The sequence below is a fragment of the Cetorhinus maximus genome, chromosome 3 (genome assembly GCF_964194155.1).
Source record: "Cetorhinus maximus chromosome 3, sCetMax3.hap1.1, whole genome shotgun sequence".
Lineage (NCBI taxonomy): Eukaryota > Metazoa > Chordata > Chondrichthyes > Lamniformes > Cetorhinidae > Cetorhinus > Cetorhinus maximus.
This window is the reverse complement of record NC_135881.1, coordinates 163,690,555-163,707,581: the sequence shown is the minus strand read 5'-3', so window position 1 is coordinate 163,707,581 and position 17,027 is coordinate 163,690,555.

Genomic DNA, 17,027 nt, shown 5'->3' with positions numbered 1-17,027 from the left:
ACTTAAGTCTAGAAATTTAAATAGCTCAGAGCTTTTCCAGCATGTTTTGCTTTTGTTTCAGATTTCTAGCATCAGGAGTATTTTGCCTTTATATTTTGGTAATCCAGAGACCCAGGGTAATGAGTTCGAATCCCGCCACAGCAAATGGTGGAATTTGAATCCAATAAAAATCTGGAATTAAAAGTCTAATGATGACCATGAAACCATTGTTGATTGTTGTAAAAACCCATCTGGTTCACTAATGCCCTTTAGGGATGGAAATCTGCTGTCCTTACCTGGCACATGTGACTCCAGATCCACAGTAATGTGGGTGACTCTTAAATGCCCTCTGAGCAAGGGCAATTAGGGATGGTTGTTTCACACTAAAGTGTAAAACTACTGAGAAACATTTATACAACCCCTTCTACAACGAATTCAGCATGGGACAGAAGCAGCCTCCAAGTGGATATATTTAAATGGTATTGTGCAAAACACACTGGGTATTCTATGTGATTATTGGCAGGATTTACATGAAATACACAGATACCTATGGAGAAAGTCACTACCGTATGACACCTCTGACACATGGGGCTACTGTGCCCATGATGCTGATTAACAATGTGATAAATGGCTTCAGCCATAAGTGCCATGTGGATGATCCATCTTGGTCTCCTCCTCACAGATGCCAGTCTTCAGCCAATTCTATTCACTCCACGTGATATCAAGAAACAGTTGAAGACACTGGACACTGCAAAGCCCATGGGCCCTGACCACATCCTGGCTGTAGGGCTTATGACTGGTACTCCAGAACTTAAGTATTGCTGAAAAAAAGAGACATGTTGAAGCTTTTTGTCTTGCACTCATCAGGAAACTTTGCAAGAATACCAACATAAGGGGAAAACAACAATTTGTACTGTATGTGAAGAGAGTGCTGATTGGTTGGCAAGTGGACTCTGATTGGTGGAGGCATTGCCATGGAAAATGCACCAGTGATGGTGACTGCCAGTTAACTGCCAAGCATTGTTTGAAATTTAAACCAGGCAGCTTGACCCTGATTGGTCAAGGCATTGCCCTGAAGAATGAGTCAGCGAATGGCTGTCACTTATTTTGTTTAGCTGAAACAGGCGCAATGTGTGTACATGTTCTTTCTGTCTGCAAAGAACAGGGTCCTGTGTATTAATATATGTAGCCTCCAGTACACACAAATCCACCACAGTGTGAGCCTGACTGATGATCTTAAACTGGTTGTCAGCGTAATTCTTAGCACATTGAGGATTATTTAGCACATGTTGTCCAATCTTGGAATTACTGATTGATTGGCAAATGGACACTGATAGAAGCGTTGCCTTGGAGAATGCACTGGTGATGGGTTTTTTTTATTCATTCACAGGATGTGGGCTTTGCTGGCTGGGCCACCATTTATTGCCCATCCCTAGTTGCCCTTGAGAAGGTGGTGGTGAGCTGCTTTCTTGAACCACTGCAGTCCATGTGGTGCAGGTACACCCACAGTGCTGTTAGGAAGGGAGCTTCAGGATTTTGACCCAGCAACAGTGAAGGAACGGAGATATATTTTCAAGTCAGGATGGTATGTGGCTTGGAAAGAACTTGCAGGTAGTGGTGTTCCCATCTATCTGCTGCCTTTGTCCTTCTAGGTGGTAGCATTCGTGGGTTTGGAAGGTGCTGCCTAATGAGCATTAGTGAGGTTCTTGCAGTGCATCTTGTAGATGGTACACACTGCTGCCACTGTGTTGGTGGTGGAGGAGGTGAATGTTTGTGGATGTGGTGCCAATCAAACGGGCTGCTTTGTCCTGGATGGTATCAAGATTCTTGAGTGTTATTGGAGCTGCACTTGTCCAGGCAAGTGGAGAGTATTCCATCACACTCCTGACTTGTGCCTTGTAGATGGTGGACCAGGCTATGGGGAGTCAGGAGGTGAGTTACTCGCTGCAGGGCATTTAATCTGCTACACATAATTGTCCAACGTATATGTTTGTGAAGTGCATGGTGCCTCTTCACTTTCTGTTACCTGTTCAGGTTCTGTAAATGTTAAATCAGTGCCAATTAGCCTTGAGGAATATACCCTAATGGTTTGATTACTGTGTTGTAAAAATACTGTTTTCCTATCACTGCCTATAACCTTACCCAGGCCTTTCCACACTTTCTGCTCTTCTCCTTTGTAATATATCATGACCCCTGGGTTAAAATTTATTTCTGATGGCTTCATGGGGTGTCGTAAGGCTCACAAAATTTCCTCTGAAACCACAACCTTGATAAATTTTCTTCTCCCTGCATGCAGGGTATTCAAGTACTCAGAAAAAATTGAAGTAATTGTAGTCCCTTCCAAGGCTGGGGGTTGATTTCACATCACGGAAGGTATTTTTGGATTCCTCCCATGGACTAATTGATAGGGACTGTAGCCCCCAACCATTTGAAGTTAATTCTTGGAGGTGTCAGCTGTGGCTCAGTTCATAGCACCCTCGCCTTTGAATCAGAGGGTTGTGGGTTCATGTCCCACTCCCAGAAAACCAAGAACTGTGATTGTACTCGAAAGAAGTTGAAGTGAATTCTTTGCATGGACTGCCCACATCTGAGAAGCATCTCATCAATTACTGAATAATTTCTTTCATGAACCCCATTACTCATGGGACTTTCTGCTGCTGTTCATTACTATGATGTTCACACCGACACACATACTCATAACTTCCCTCTGCTCATTGCCAGTTAAGAAATTAGCTGATGCTTCCAGTTCAGTTCCTATCAATTTTTCCATTTTCTTGTTCACAATTACCTTTTAGTCTTTACTATATATTACTGTTGACAGACTGAATCTAGTTGCCATGTTTAGGGAGTGTAAGAGAAAAATGTTTTTGTCCTTATCCCGTACTTTCACGTCTCTTGCTTATGGGAGACTCACTACAGGCCGTGATGATGACCTCCTACAGTTTTTACATATATGGCATTTCTCACTGACCTCTTCTATAAATTTAGTATATTCATTCTCCGTTGCCCCTGCATTCTTTAGTAGGATTTTTAACTATGACAAGATGGATGGGAAAACTGCCAAAGTAGTTTTAAAACAATTTTCCTTTTTTCTTTTAAATTCCTACCCCATGATGTCATCAACACTTCTTTAACATGGTGATTAGAAATGTTAGGTCTTGTTAAGGGGAAACAATAATGTCCCAGTTGTGTAAACTGGGAATCTACAGAGTTCCAAAAACAATTGCCTCATTGTGTTCCATATCTAATTTCATTTGAACCTTTTTCATAGACAGCTTACTCAACAGTAAGGGTACTTAACTGGATACCAAGTCTATGCTGATAAAATGGTTCACCTCAATTATCTTGCATGGAATCACAACTCTCTTTAGTGACTTAAACATGTTATTGTCGCCAAACCTGAAGTAAGTAGAAATTTCATATTGCATACCCTTACTTCAGTCTTTACGATTCTGAGAATTCACCTAACACTTTAACCAATCCACTCCATATACTGTTAATGTGCACCCACCATCTAACACAGAGCAATTGAATGAATCCACAATTAAAACACCCATTACCGGACTAAGGCTACTGGTGACCTTCTGACTGATCAGTATCTTCATCTTCCCCTTCAGAAATGTCTATGTCATGTGTGTCCCGCCGAGACGGCACAAAAAAGAAAAAAATCTAAAATAAATTTGTTTCTCTTCCATTTTCTCTTGTTTAAATTTTGTTTTTTTTAATGAATAAATGGCTGGACTGATCAAATGGCTGCCACTGACCACATGATGGTAGTTCTGGAAGTTTCTGAGCAGTTTAAAAATGGACAAATGCTAACATTTGAGTATTGCTGAAAAAAGAGATATGTCTAAGTTTTTCATCTTGCACTTATCAGGACATGTGCAAGAATACCAATATAAGGGGGAAAACAACAATTTATACTGTGTGTGAAGGCAGTACTGATTGGTTGGCAAGTGGCATTGCCATGGAGAATGCACCAGTGATGGTGACTGACAGTTAACTGCCAAGCATTGTTTGAAATTTAAACCAGGCAGCTTGAGCCTGATTGGTCAAGGCATCGCCTTGAGGAATGAGTCAGTGAATGGCTATCACTTATTTAGTTTAGCTGTAACAGGTGGTGTGTGTGTACATGTTCTTTCTGTCTGAAAGAACAGGGCCCTGTATATTAATATATGTAGCTTCCAGTACACGCAAATGCACCACATTGCGAGCCCGACTGACAATTTTAATTGGTTGTCAATGTAATTCTTAGCACATTGAGGATTATTTAGCAAATGTTGTCCAATCGCAGAATCACATCTAATGTTGGGCACTGTTTTGAGTTTTGCAAGCACAGCTGGTTGGGTACGGTCAGTACCTTGCCCATTGCAAACAGCAGCTGAAGCATACTGTTTGATATAATCCGCCAGTCTTTGGGACATATGGCCTACATACCTAGCATCACACCGGCACTGAAATTCATATACCACATTACTCACTTGTGTGATAGGCAGAAAGTGTTTTTGGTTTGATGGCAGCATCCTGTTAGTGGCGAATACCACTCGTGTTCCTACTGCATAGTAGCAGCGTGAAACAGCTGGCTTCACCTGTTGCTCAATTTTTGAGATACCTTGTCCTTCCAGGGTAGACTGGGCACTTTTCAGGGCTGAAAGTAACAGCCTTAGGCCCATTCATGAGTTTGCGTGATATACAGCGCAAAATGATCTGATCAGGGTAGCCATTATTCTGCAGGATGCCTTTGATGCGCCCAATTTCAGCATCAAGCTTGCATGATGTATACATGGCTCGGGCCCTATTTACAAGGTTGACAATAAGACCAATCTTATAGCGTGTGGAGCTGTAAGAATCCCAACGCATATATTGATCAGTGAAGGTAGGCTTGCAGTAGACCATGGTAGAGAATCCCCTGGCAGATTTCTCAACTAGTACTTCAAGGAAGGGGAGTCAATTTGACTGCTCCATTTCATAGGTGATTTGAACACAGGTTGGAGCCCATTAAGACACATAAGAAAATTATTACATGCAGCTGCAGATTTAAATATAGCAAATGTATTATCCACATATCGGAAATATGAGTGCGGTAGGAGGTTAGGTGTCATTCCATTGAAGATACATTTCTCATGGAACCCAACAAAGGTGTTTGTGAAAGCTGGGCCAAGAGGCTATCCCATGGCAACACCATCTATTTGGACATACATGGTGTCGTTAAAACTGAAGTCAAGTGTGCGAGCTGCCGAGTTCATAAGTTCAATGAATACTGATTCATGCAATGGTGGCAGGTCTAGATCGCCATGATATCGTGCTGCAATGCAAAAATCTATGGCTTCCTTAAGTGGGACATTGGTGAATAGGCTAGCAATGTCAAATGAGCACATGGACACAGCATTGCTATCTGTTATAGGTTTGATCTTCAGACAACTTTTTTTAGTGGAAACATACAACTTTATTTACAAATCAGCAGCAGCAACTACACATGTGCATCAAACTCCATAACTAAAGAAGAACTCTGAAGTAGAGGTTCCTTGCATTGTTAACACAATGCTTTGCACAGATCATGTGATCTTGCAACACATGCTACAGTCCTACATTTCCCAAAACTATAATTACTACGCTGTCGGTATGCAAGTCCTGTATGGTCTTCGCAAATGTGAAGGAGTCCTTCACTGTGTATGTGGAAAACTTGGTCAAGACTGATTGTAACAATTCACCCAATCATTTGGCCAATTGAACTTTTTCTGAGCATCTAACTCCAATCAAGGCCAGGAGCCTATTCATGTTCGATACTTTAGCACAATCCAACAATTTGAAAGCAAGCACTGAATTAGGGATCTCCAAATAGAATTTCTGCAATCTTGTATATAACCTGTTAAATTCCATGATATATTCTTCTATGGAATAACTGTCCATCCTTCTAAATTTATAAAAGCCTGACCATACCTCATATGCATTTAACCAATCATCTTTCTTATAAATGTGGAATCATTCAAACCTTCCTCAGTGTCCAAACAATGAGCCTCTAGCTCTGAAAATACTTTGCACCTGATCCTGCTTCTGGTGGGAAGCAAAAGTGCCAAGGCCATATCTTGCTTTTCCTTTGGTAAGGACATGACCCATGCCCACATTCTTCCATTAGTCATTAGGCTCAGCTTTGCAGAATAATGGTGGAAGATCATACCCTAATACTTTACACATGGTTTCAGCCGTTCTTCTCCAAAGTAACTCCAATTACAACCTTCTGTCTGAAAATATATCTTAGCTTCTAATCTTCACTTTAGGCAAACCATTCCCTGCTACCAATGTTATCAGGATCCAAGCCAGTTGATGAAGCAGAAACCAAGACACAAAGCTTTTCTTTATCAAGAGAGTTGATTGAGCTTGTCCAGTTTCACAGCTCTTCTCCCACACGCCCAGTGTCTCAGCTGTCCCCTATTTATATGCACTCAAAGTAATTCATTAAACAATGTCCTTCACCTGTGTTTCTTAAAAATATAATTAACATGCTATTAACAATGGAGACTCCTTTTGATATCTTATCTGAGAGGTGGTATTTCAGACAGTTAACACTCTCAATACTGCACAGATATGTCAGTCGAGATTATATGCTCAAGTCTCTGGAGTTGGACTTCAACTCACAACTTTCTAACTTAGGAACCAGCATGGTACCACTGATTCAAGGTTATACCTACTGCCATAGGGCAATGATGGTGTGTGGCTTGGAGGGGAACTTGCAGGCGGTGATGTTCCCATGCATCTGCTGCCCTTGTCCTTGTAGGTGGTAGAGTTCACAGGTTTGGAAGGTGCTGTTGAAGGAACCTTGGTGAGTTGCTGCAGTGCATCTTATAGATGGTACACACTACTGCCACTGTTCTTTGGCAGTGGAGGGAGCAAATGGTTAAGGTGGTGGATGAGATGTCAATCAAGTAAGCTGCTTTGTCCTGGATGGTGACAAGTTTCTTGGGCATTGTTGGAGCTACACTCATCCAGGCAAGTGGATAGTATTCCTTCACACTCCTGACTTCTGCCTTGTAGATGGCGGACAAGCTTTGGGGAGTCAGGAGGTGAGTTAACCACCATCAAATTCCCACCCTCTGACCTGCTGTTGTAGCTACCATCTTTATATGGCTAGTGCAATTCAGTTTCTGGTCAACGGTAATCCCCAGGATGTTGATAGTGGGGGGTTCAGCGATGGTGAAGCCATTGAATGTCAAGGGGAGATGGTTAGATTCTGTCTTGTTGGAGACGGTCATTGTCTGGCACTTGTGTGGTACAAATGTTAGTTGCCACTTATCAGTCCAAGCCTGAATTTTGCTGCATATGGACACGGACTGGTTAAATGTGAACCTCAAGTTACTCCAGAAGATGCTGACTTCAAGAGGACCAGGAGGAGGAAAGAAAACTAAAATGTATTGATATAGTACAAGCATTTTTTTCTGCATGACTGACACAGTGAAAAAGATACCAAAAAATCCCATTCACATTGCATTCATTTGTTGATCTTCTGGTAATTACCACATGATGGGGTGATCATCAAAACAATTTAACAGGGGAATATATAAAACTTTCCCTGAGACTTCAGTGTAATGTTATATGCGATATAAATGCCAGTTCTTTCTTTTTAATGCACTGATGTTCAGATATTTCTCCTGATAACTGTGAAGTTATTATGAGATAACTAGTTTTCTATCACATTGGTACTTAAAACAGTGCTAGATATCCAAAAATGACACAGCAAAACAGGATTACAACAAATAGTTAAAAACCCAGTCAGGAAAAGCAGATAGTCCCTGCTTCCTGAATACAAGAAGAGGTGAATGGGTGAAGAGTGGGGCACTTGCCTTTAAATTGAGTCTGAGGTTTATGGAGACCCTGCCAACTCTTCCTGAGGATGCTGTAAAATGGGGCTGTAGCTATGTGTGATATGTCACATGTCCTTGGCCCAACTATCTTCAGCTGCTTCATCAATGACCTTCCTTTCACTATAAGGTCAGAGGTGGGGATGTTCACTGATGATTGGACAATTTTCAGCACTATTCGCATCTCCTCAGATACTGAAGTAATCCATGTCCAAATACAGCAAGACCTGGACAACATCCAGGTCTGGGTTGACAAGTGGCAAGTAACATTCACGCCACACAAGTGGTGGGCAATGACCATCTCCCCTTGACATTCGATGGCTTTACCATCGCTGAATCACCAACTGAGTGGCAGGTTTTACAGATTGGAGGAAGGTTTGCAGCAGAGTTCCTCAGGGGTCAGTGTTGGGACCCTTGCTCGTCCTGATACATATTAATGACCTAGACTATGGTGTGCAGGGCAGGATTTCAAAATTAGCAGATGATACGAAGATTGGAAATGTTGTCAACTGTGATGGGGATAGTCTTGAACTTCAAAAGGACATAGACATATTGGTGGATTGGGCAGACAAGTGGTAGATGAAGTTCAATGCAGAGAAGTGTGAAGTGATTTGTTTTGGCAGGAAAGATGTGGTGAGACAGAGTGAGGTCATGTTCTTTGGGAACTGGGCTGACCGATCCTTTGTCCCCTTCACCGTCAGGGCTCACGGCCTGAAGTTGCTGGGGATATGGTTCAGAAGGACCAGGGCATATGTTAGAAACTGGAAGGAGCGAGTGGCTATGGTGGAAAGAAAACTGGGCATGTGGGAGGGGCGCTCTCTCTCCATTGCAGGTAATAAGACCAGAAGACCATAAGACCATAAGACATAGGAGCAGAAATTAGGCCATTCGGCCATCGAGTCTGCTCCGCCATTCAATCATGGCTGATACGTTTTTCAACCCCATTCTCCCGCCTTCTCCTCCCTAACCTTTGATCCCCTTACCAATCAAGAACCTATCGATCTCAGTATTAAATACACTCAATGACCTGGCCTCCACAGCCTTCTGTGGCAATGAATTCCATAGATTCACCACTCTCTGGCTAAAGAGGTTTCTCCTCATCTCTGTTCTAAAAGGTCTTCCCTTTACTCTGAGGCTGTGCCCTCGGGTCCTAGTCTCTCCTACTAATGGAAACATCTTCCCCATGTCCACTCTATCCAGGCCTTTCAGTATTCTGTAAGTTTCAATCAGATCCCCCCTCATCCTTCTAAACTCCATCGAGTATAAACCCAGAATCCTCAAACGTTCCTCATATGTTAAGCCTTTCATTCCTGGGATCGTTCTCGTGAACCTCTTCTGGACCCTCTCCAGGGCCAGCACATCCTTCCTGAGATACGGGGCCCAAAATTGCTCACAATATTCTAAATGTGGTCTGACCAGAGCCTTTTAAAGCCTCAGCAGCACATCCCTGCTTTTATATTCTAGTCCTCTCAAAATAAATGCCAACATTGCATTTGCCTTCCTAACTACCGACTCAATCTGCAAGTTAACCTTAAGAGAATCCTGGACTAGGACTCCCAAGTCCCTTTGCACTCCAGATTTCTGAATTCTCTCCCCATTTAGAAAATAGTCCATGCCTCTATTCTTCTTACCAAAGTGCATGACCTCACACTTCCCCACATTGTATTCCATCTGCCACTTCTTTGCCCATTCTCCTAACCTGTCCAAATCCTTCTGCAGCCTCCCCGCCTCCTCAATACTACCTGTCCCTCCAACTATCTTTGTATCATCTGCAAACTTAGCCAGGATGCCCTCAGTTCCTTCATCTAGATCATTAATGTATAAAGTGAAAAGTTGTGGTCCCAACACTGACCCCTGCGGAACTCCACTAGTTACCGGCCGCCATCCTGAGAAGGACCCCCTTATCCCCACTCTCTGCCTCCTGCTAGACAGCCAATCTTCTATCCATGCTAGTACCTTGCCTCTAACACCATTGGCTCTTATCTTACTGAGCAGCCTCCTGTGCGGCACCTTGTCAAAGGCCTTCTGGAAGTCCAAGTAGATAACATCCATTGGCTCTCCTTTGTCTAACCTACTCGTTACCTCCTCAAAGAATTCTAACAGATTTGTCAGGCATGACCTCCCCTTGATGACTTTGCCCTATTTTATCATGCACTTCCAAGTATTCTGAAATCTCATCCTTAATAATGGACTCTAAAATCTTACCAACGACCGAGTTCAGGCTAATCGGCCTATAATTTCCCGTCTTTTGCCTCACTCCATTCTTAAACAGGGGGGTTACATTAGCAATTTTCCAGTCCTCTGGGACCCTCCCTGACTCCAGTGATTCCTGAAAGATCACCACTAACGCCTCCACTATCTCTTCAGCTATCTCCTTCAGAACTCTGGGGTGTAATCCATCTGGCCCAGGTGAATTATCCACCTTCAGACCTTTCAGCTTTCCTAGCACCTTCTCCTTGGTAATGGCCACCATACTCACCTCTGCCCCCCGACTCTCTTGAACTTTGGGGATGTTACTCATGTCTTCCATCATGAAGACTGACGCAAAGTACCTATTTAGTTCCTCCGCCATTTCTTTGTTCCCCACTACTACTTCTCCAGCGTCATTTTCCAGCGGCCCAATCTCCACTTTTGCCTCTCTCTTACCCTTTATATCTAAAGAAACTCTTGCAATCTTCTTTTATATTACTGGTAAGTTTACCCTCATATTTAATCTTCTCCCTCCTTATTTCTTTTTTAGTTGTCCTCTGTTGGTCTTTGTAGGCTTCCCAATCCCCTGGCTTCCCACTGCTCTTCGCCGCATTGTATGCTTTCTCTTTAGATTTTTTGCTGTCCCTGACTTCCCTTGTCAGCCATGGTTGCCTCGTCCTCCCTTTAGTATGCTTCTTCTAGTATGAATTTTTGCTGTGTCTCCCAAATTATTACCAGAAACTCCTGCCATTGCTGTTCCACTGTCTTTCCTGCTAGGCTCATCTCCCAGTCAATTCTGGCCAGCTCCTCCCTCATGCCTCTGTAGTTGCCTTTATTCAACTGTAAAACATTTACATCTGATTCCAGCTTTTTCCTCTCAAATTGCAGGGTGAATTCTATCATATTATGGTCACTTCCTCCTAAGGGTTCCTTCACCTTAAGCTCCCTTATCAAATCTGCCTCATTACACATCACTAAATATAGAATTGCCTGTTCCCTAGCAGGCTCCACCACAAACTGCTCCAAAAATTCCTTTTCTTGGGATCCACTACCAACCTGATTTTCCCAGTCTACCTGCATATTGAAATCCCCCATGATCACAGTAACCTTGCCTTTCTTACACGCCTTTTCTATCTCCTGGTGTATCTTGTGCCCCACATCCTGACTACTGTTCGGAGGCCTGTACATAACTCCCATTATGGTTTTTTTACCTTTGTGGTTCCTCAATTCTACCCACACAGATTCTACATCATCTGACCCTACGTCATTTCTTGCTATCAATTTAATTTAATTTCTTACTAACAAAGCAACCCCACCCCCTCTGCCAACCTGCCTATCTTTTCGATAGGATGTATATCCTTGGGTATTTAGCTCCCAGTCCTGATCCCCTTGCAGCCATGTCTCCATGATGCCCACCACATCATACCTGCCAATTTCAATCTGCGCCACAAGCTCATTTACCTTATTTCGTATACTGCGTGCATTCAGATACAACACCTTCAGTCCTGTATTTCCCGTCCCCTTTCTCATTGTCATCCCTTTATCTGATGTGCTTGAAGTTAGATTCCTAGCCCTTTCCAAACACTCTGTCCTATTTTGAGTTCTGGGGACTCTAATAGCCTCTCCTGGGCTCTCCTTTCTTTTCAGTTTTTTCATAATTTTCCATAAAGTTGAATCCACCCCCCCACACGCTAACCTGCTGCTTTGTTTCCCATTAGTCATACTTCTTGGTGTTTTACCCTTCCCTCCACCCCCCCACTTTCTAGTTTAAAGTCCTGTTGACCACCCTATTTACCCGTTTCGCTAGAACATTAGTCCCAGATCGGTTCAGGTGGAGACAGTCCCAACGGTACAGATCCCTCCTGTTCCAATACTGATGCCTGTGCCCCACGAAATGGAACCCCTCTTTCCCTCACCACTCCTTTAGCTACATGTTTACTTCCCTTATTCTCGCGTCCCTATGCCAATTTGCACGTGGCTCGGGTAGTAATCTGGAGATTATAACCCTTGAGGACCTGTTCTTTAATTTAGTTCCTAGTTCCTGATAATCCCCAAACAGGTCCTCTTTCCTAGTCTTACCTATGTTATTTGTCCCAACATGGACCACAACAACTGGATCCTCCCCCTCCCACTCCAATATCCTTTCAAGCCGGTCAGAGATGTCCCTCACCCTGGCACCGAGCAGGCAACATACCATGCGGGACTCTCGATCCTGCTTACAAAGGATGCTATCAATTCCCCTAATTATAGAATCCCCTACAACTACCACTTGTCTTTTTGCTCCCCTCCCTTGAATGTCCTCCTGGGCCACGGTGCCATGGTCAGCTGGCTCATCCTCCCTACAGCCCTGTTTCTCATCCACACAGGGAGCAAGTACCTCGTTCCTGTTGGACAAAGTCAAGAGCTGAGGCTCCTCTGTTCCTGAACACAGGATCCCTCTACCTGCCTCACTTGCAGTCACACCCTGCTGACCCTGACCACCTACTGAACTTGAGGTACTTAATCTACCGGGTGTGACCGCCTCCTGAAACAAAGCGTCCAGGTAACTCTCCCCCTCCCGGATGTGCCGCAGCGTCCAGAGCTCGGACTCCAGCTCATTAATTCTGAGCTGGAGTTCCTCCAGCAAGCAACACTTGCCTCAGATGTCACTTCGGCTCGCAATGGGATCTGCCAGCTCCCACATCATACAGCTACAGCACATCACCTGTCCAGCCATCTCGACTTAGATAATTAATTTATTAATTAGCTTTGCAGTGTTTTTTTTTCAAATTTGGTGCAGATTTCCTACCAACCAATCAAGTCACAGCTTTCCTGTGATGTCACTTTTTTCAGTTTTGGCTTCAGTTATTCTGTGCCCCGAGGTCACCGCTCCAGTGCTCCTCCCTCCGAGTCTGCTCCCTGGAGACAAGGCCGCGAATCCCCGAGGTAAGCTAGATTTATACTCACCGCTCCAGTGCTCCTCCCTCCGAGTCTGCTCCCTGGAGACAAGGCCGCGAATCCCCGAGGTAAGCTAGATTTATACTTACCGCTCCGGTGCTCCTGCTTCCGAGTCTGCTCCCAGGATTTACTCACCAATCAGCTGCTTTTTCTTTAAAATCCACTATCAGAAGAGTGTCCCTCACAGGTCTGGTGCACTCCTGAAGGCACTGCCTCTTCCTCTCTCTTTTTTTTTAGGTTTGAGGAGGAGGGAGGGATGGAAACAGTACAGCAATGTAATGTTTGGGGCTATTCCATTCTTTGACAGTGGGTCCTCCTCGATTCCCTCCTGAGTCGCAGTGGCTGCGGTGACTTCTCCCAGAATGCTTCAGTCACTTCTCACCAGCACCCTCTGTTGGATGCTCTTCCTCCTGTTGAGTGCAAGAGTCCTTCTCCTCAATTCCCTCCTGAGTCGCAGTGGCTGCGGTGACTTCTCCCAGAATACTTCAGTCACTTCTCACCAGCGCCCTCTGTTGGATGCTCTTCCTCCTGTTGAGTGCAAGAGTCCTTCTCCTCGATTCCCTCCTGAGTCGCAGTGGCTGCGGTGACTTCTCCCAGAATGATTCAGTCACTTCTCACCAGCGCCCTCAACCTGGTCATCAGGTGTGAGGCACTCTCGCTGTTGCTGTACGTGGCGCAGGTCTGGCCCATTCCTCACTTCTGCGCAATGGTGATCACCCAAGCCATCTTTCGCTTTACCTGAAGATCGAAAATGGATCGTGTCCGCAGGGACGTGATGTACAAGCCTCTAGATAAATGGGGGAAAAACGTGCCCAGCATCACCCTCATACTAATGGCCATCTTTGTGCGTGGCTGCATCAAGCTGTGTGTAGACCCTCGGTATGCAAACACCAACTGTCACTACGTGCTGAGGTTATACCTGTCCCCGGTGTTGCAAAGGATGGATCTGGCCACACTGCCGCGGAACGCTCCAAGTAGTTGGACCGTGCCGTACCACCTGTTACTCGTGGAAAAATTTATGCAGAGAAACACCTTTGACCACAAGTCCATCAGGCAGCGGTCAGCACGTAATGTCCTAGAGGCCCTGCGGGAAAAGGAGATGGTGGACCCTGTCGGCTGTTTTCCTGACTAGACTGTCAAAGTCATTTGGCAGAATGCCTCATTGCCAGAAGTTTCCAACAAGCACCAAGACATAGCTTGGCTGGTGGTGAGAAAGGCCCTCCCTGTCAGTTCCTTCCCACACGCCAGGGGTCTCACCCCCTCTGCACATTGCCCTCGAGGTGGCTGTGGTGGGGAAGAGAGCGTTGTTCACCTCCTTGTGGAATGTGCCTTTGCAAAGAAGGTCTTGAGAGAGGTGCAGTGGTTTTTGTCGAGGTTCATCCCGAGCAGTTCTGTGACACAGGACTCTGCGCTACGGGCTGTTCCCAGGTACACACACCGAGACAAACATCAACTGCAGCTGGAGGATCATCAACTCGGTGAAAGACGCTCTTTAGTCTGCCCGAAACTTGTTGGTCTTCCAGTGCAAAGAATTGTCCCCAACTGAGTGTTGCAGACTGGCATATTCCAAGGTCCAGGACTACGTGCTGAGGGACGCACTAAAGCTTGGGGCAGCCGCCGCAAAGGCGCAATGGGGAAAGGTTGCTGTCTAAGACCTTTCTGCCATAGTGCACCGAGGGGCTGGGAAAGGTATAGACCCCTTGGGCTGTACAGCTCACAATAAATGTGTGTAGTGAATGCTAAATGTCTTATGATTGTATTGAAGCACCATAGAGTGCAACATGATGTATGTCGAAAGTGCAATGGGATTGGAGTTGTCTGACTGTCTGTAATGACCATATTGAAATGACTGTAATATTCATTGATTGTATTGAAGCACCTCATGATCCATGTGTAAAAGTTGAATATGATTGCACTTTAGTGATGGCCAATTAGAAATGTTTTGTAATGTTCTTTCAGATGTGTTATGAATAAAGTATATTTTTCCAAAAAAAATCAATGATTTTCTGTAGGGAGGTTCTGCAGAATTTGAGATCGGTAAAATAAAGAAGGGGTTTAAGTTTGGAAGTCAGGCCTCAGGGGCCTTTAATATAGGGTTAGACATTAAGTAGAATAAGCCGGGACTGACCTTGAATCAACAGTCTCATTTAGAAAATGGGGACAGATGAACTGGTTGTGCACTCAGAGTAGACATGATGCTAGTTATGATGTATTGGAACTGAGTACTATGATTAAACATGATACAGTTGAGGAAGTTCTGAGAGCAAATAAAACATTAAAGAAATTAAATTTAGAGAAATGTGCTCTCAAGTTCCCAGCCTTGGGTAATCCAGAAGATTAGAAATTGGTCATTTTTAATGATGTTTCACATGCCAATCTTCCAGATGGATATTCTAGTACAGCAGGGTTTATCATATTATTGGTTGGAAAAAATAACAAATGTTGTCAATTGACCCGCTGGGAGATTCAGCGGCCCAGCCAAAAGTCCATTGACTGTCAGCCACATCGGACGATCCCGGTGGTGGGCGGAGCTGGAAAATCCCACCCACTGGCTCTGGTAGAAGTGATAGATATGGGATTTTACTTATCAAACCTTTTGAAGGAAATCCTATACAAGGAGCATTCTGAGAAAAGTTTGCCCATTGAATGTTGGAATGTTATGCGGACAACCATTCTCTACAGACAATGTACATTCACCAAAAAGTGTGACTGAGAAAACGTTAAACTTGCTAGCATGAAAGAAATGTTAGAGGGAAAAGAGATCTCTAAGATAAAATGGATTGTTGTAAGTCAACAATTATTAGACTGTTGTACAAAAAGGGGTCTGGCTTTAAGAAATTGTTGTAAGTCTTGGAAGAGTGGCGTCTTGTATTATGATGGCTGCAAGATATACCCTAGCGATCTGCCCATGGGCTCGGTGAGGAGGCGGAGGGGGGGGTGGGGAAGGCTGGCGGGGGGCGGGGAGGTCTGGTTTGGACTTCCTGATTAGGCACCGGGTGCCCCATGGAGGCCCACCCCAGCGACACGGCTTGCCCTGCTGGAAGACCCCTCCCTGCCCTTGTAATCAACCTGGTGCCCGGTCCCGGTTGGACTGTTCTCCAAACTCAAGATTCTCTGACCTAGGCTCAGGAGTAGAGGATGATCTGAATTTAAATTTCCAGTATGCGCTTCAGGCAGGTTAGGTTGTGCACTGCACATGCATAGAATGACCCATGTTATCATCTGGAAATTGCTGTTAATCATGTTAATGAAAATATATGATTATATGGTATTTATAGGAAATGTGGAAAATTATTTTTTTCTTTGATTTATTTTGAAATTATTTGAATGTGTTATAAAGTTATTGTTTAAAGAAAGAAAAGGGAATCTGTTAACAGCATGTTAATTATATTGTTAAGATACACAGGTGAAGAGGATTGTTTAATTAAGTACTTTGAGCACATATAAGTAGGGAGGCAGGAGGTGTCAGCTGTGGCTCAGTCCATAGCACCTTCACCTTTGAATTAGAAGGTTGTGGGTTCATGTCCCACTCCTGGAAATCAAGAACTGTGATTGTACTCAAAAGAGTTGCAATCTGTGACTGTTGATAACTTGAAAGAATTTTTTTTAAAAGTAGGGGGCAGCTGGGAAAGTGGGTGTGGAAGGAGAACTGTGAGACTGAACAAAATCAATAAATTCTCTTGATGAAGAAAAGCTCTGTGTCATGGTTTTGACCTCACCAACTGGCTTGGATCCTGTTAATAGCCATCTGCCCTCAGCTGGATAGAAAAGATTACTTGGCACTATTTTGAAGAAGAGCAGGAGAGTTCTGCCCCAGGGTCTGGCTATTTTAAGCCAATAGCACTAAAAATGCATGATCTGGTCTCTATCTTACTGCTATTTGTGGGACCTTGCTGTGTGCAAAATGGTGGCTGCATTTCAAGCATCACAACAGTGACTATATTTTTTAAAAATGCTTCAATAGGTGCAAAACATTTTCGGAAAGTCCCGAGGTTCTGAAAATGGTTCAAATGCAAGTTCTTTTCAGTCTGAAGATGTGTGCCACCAAAAGTAAAAGAGAAGGAT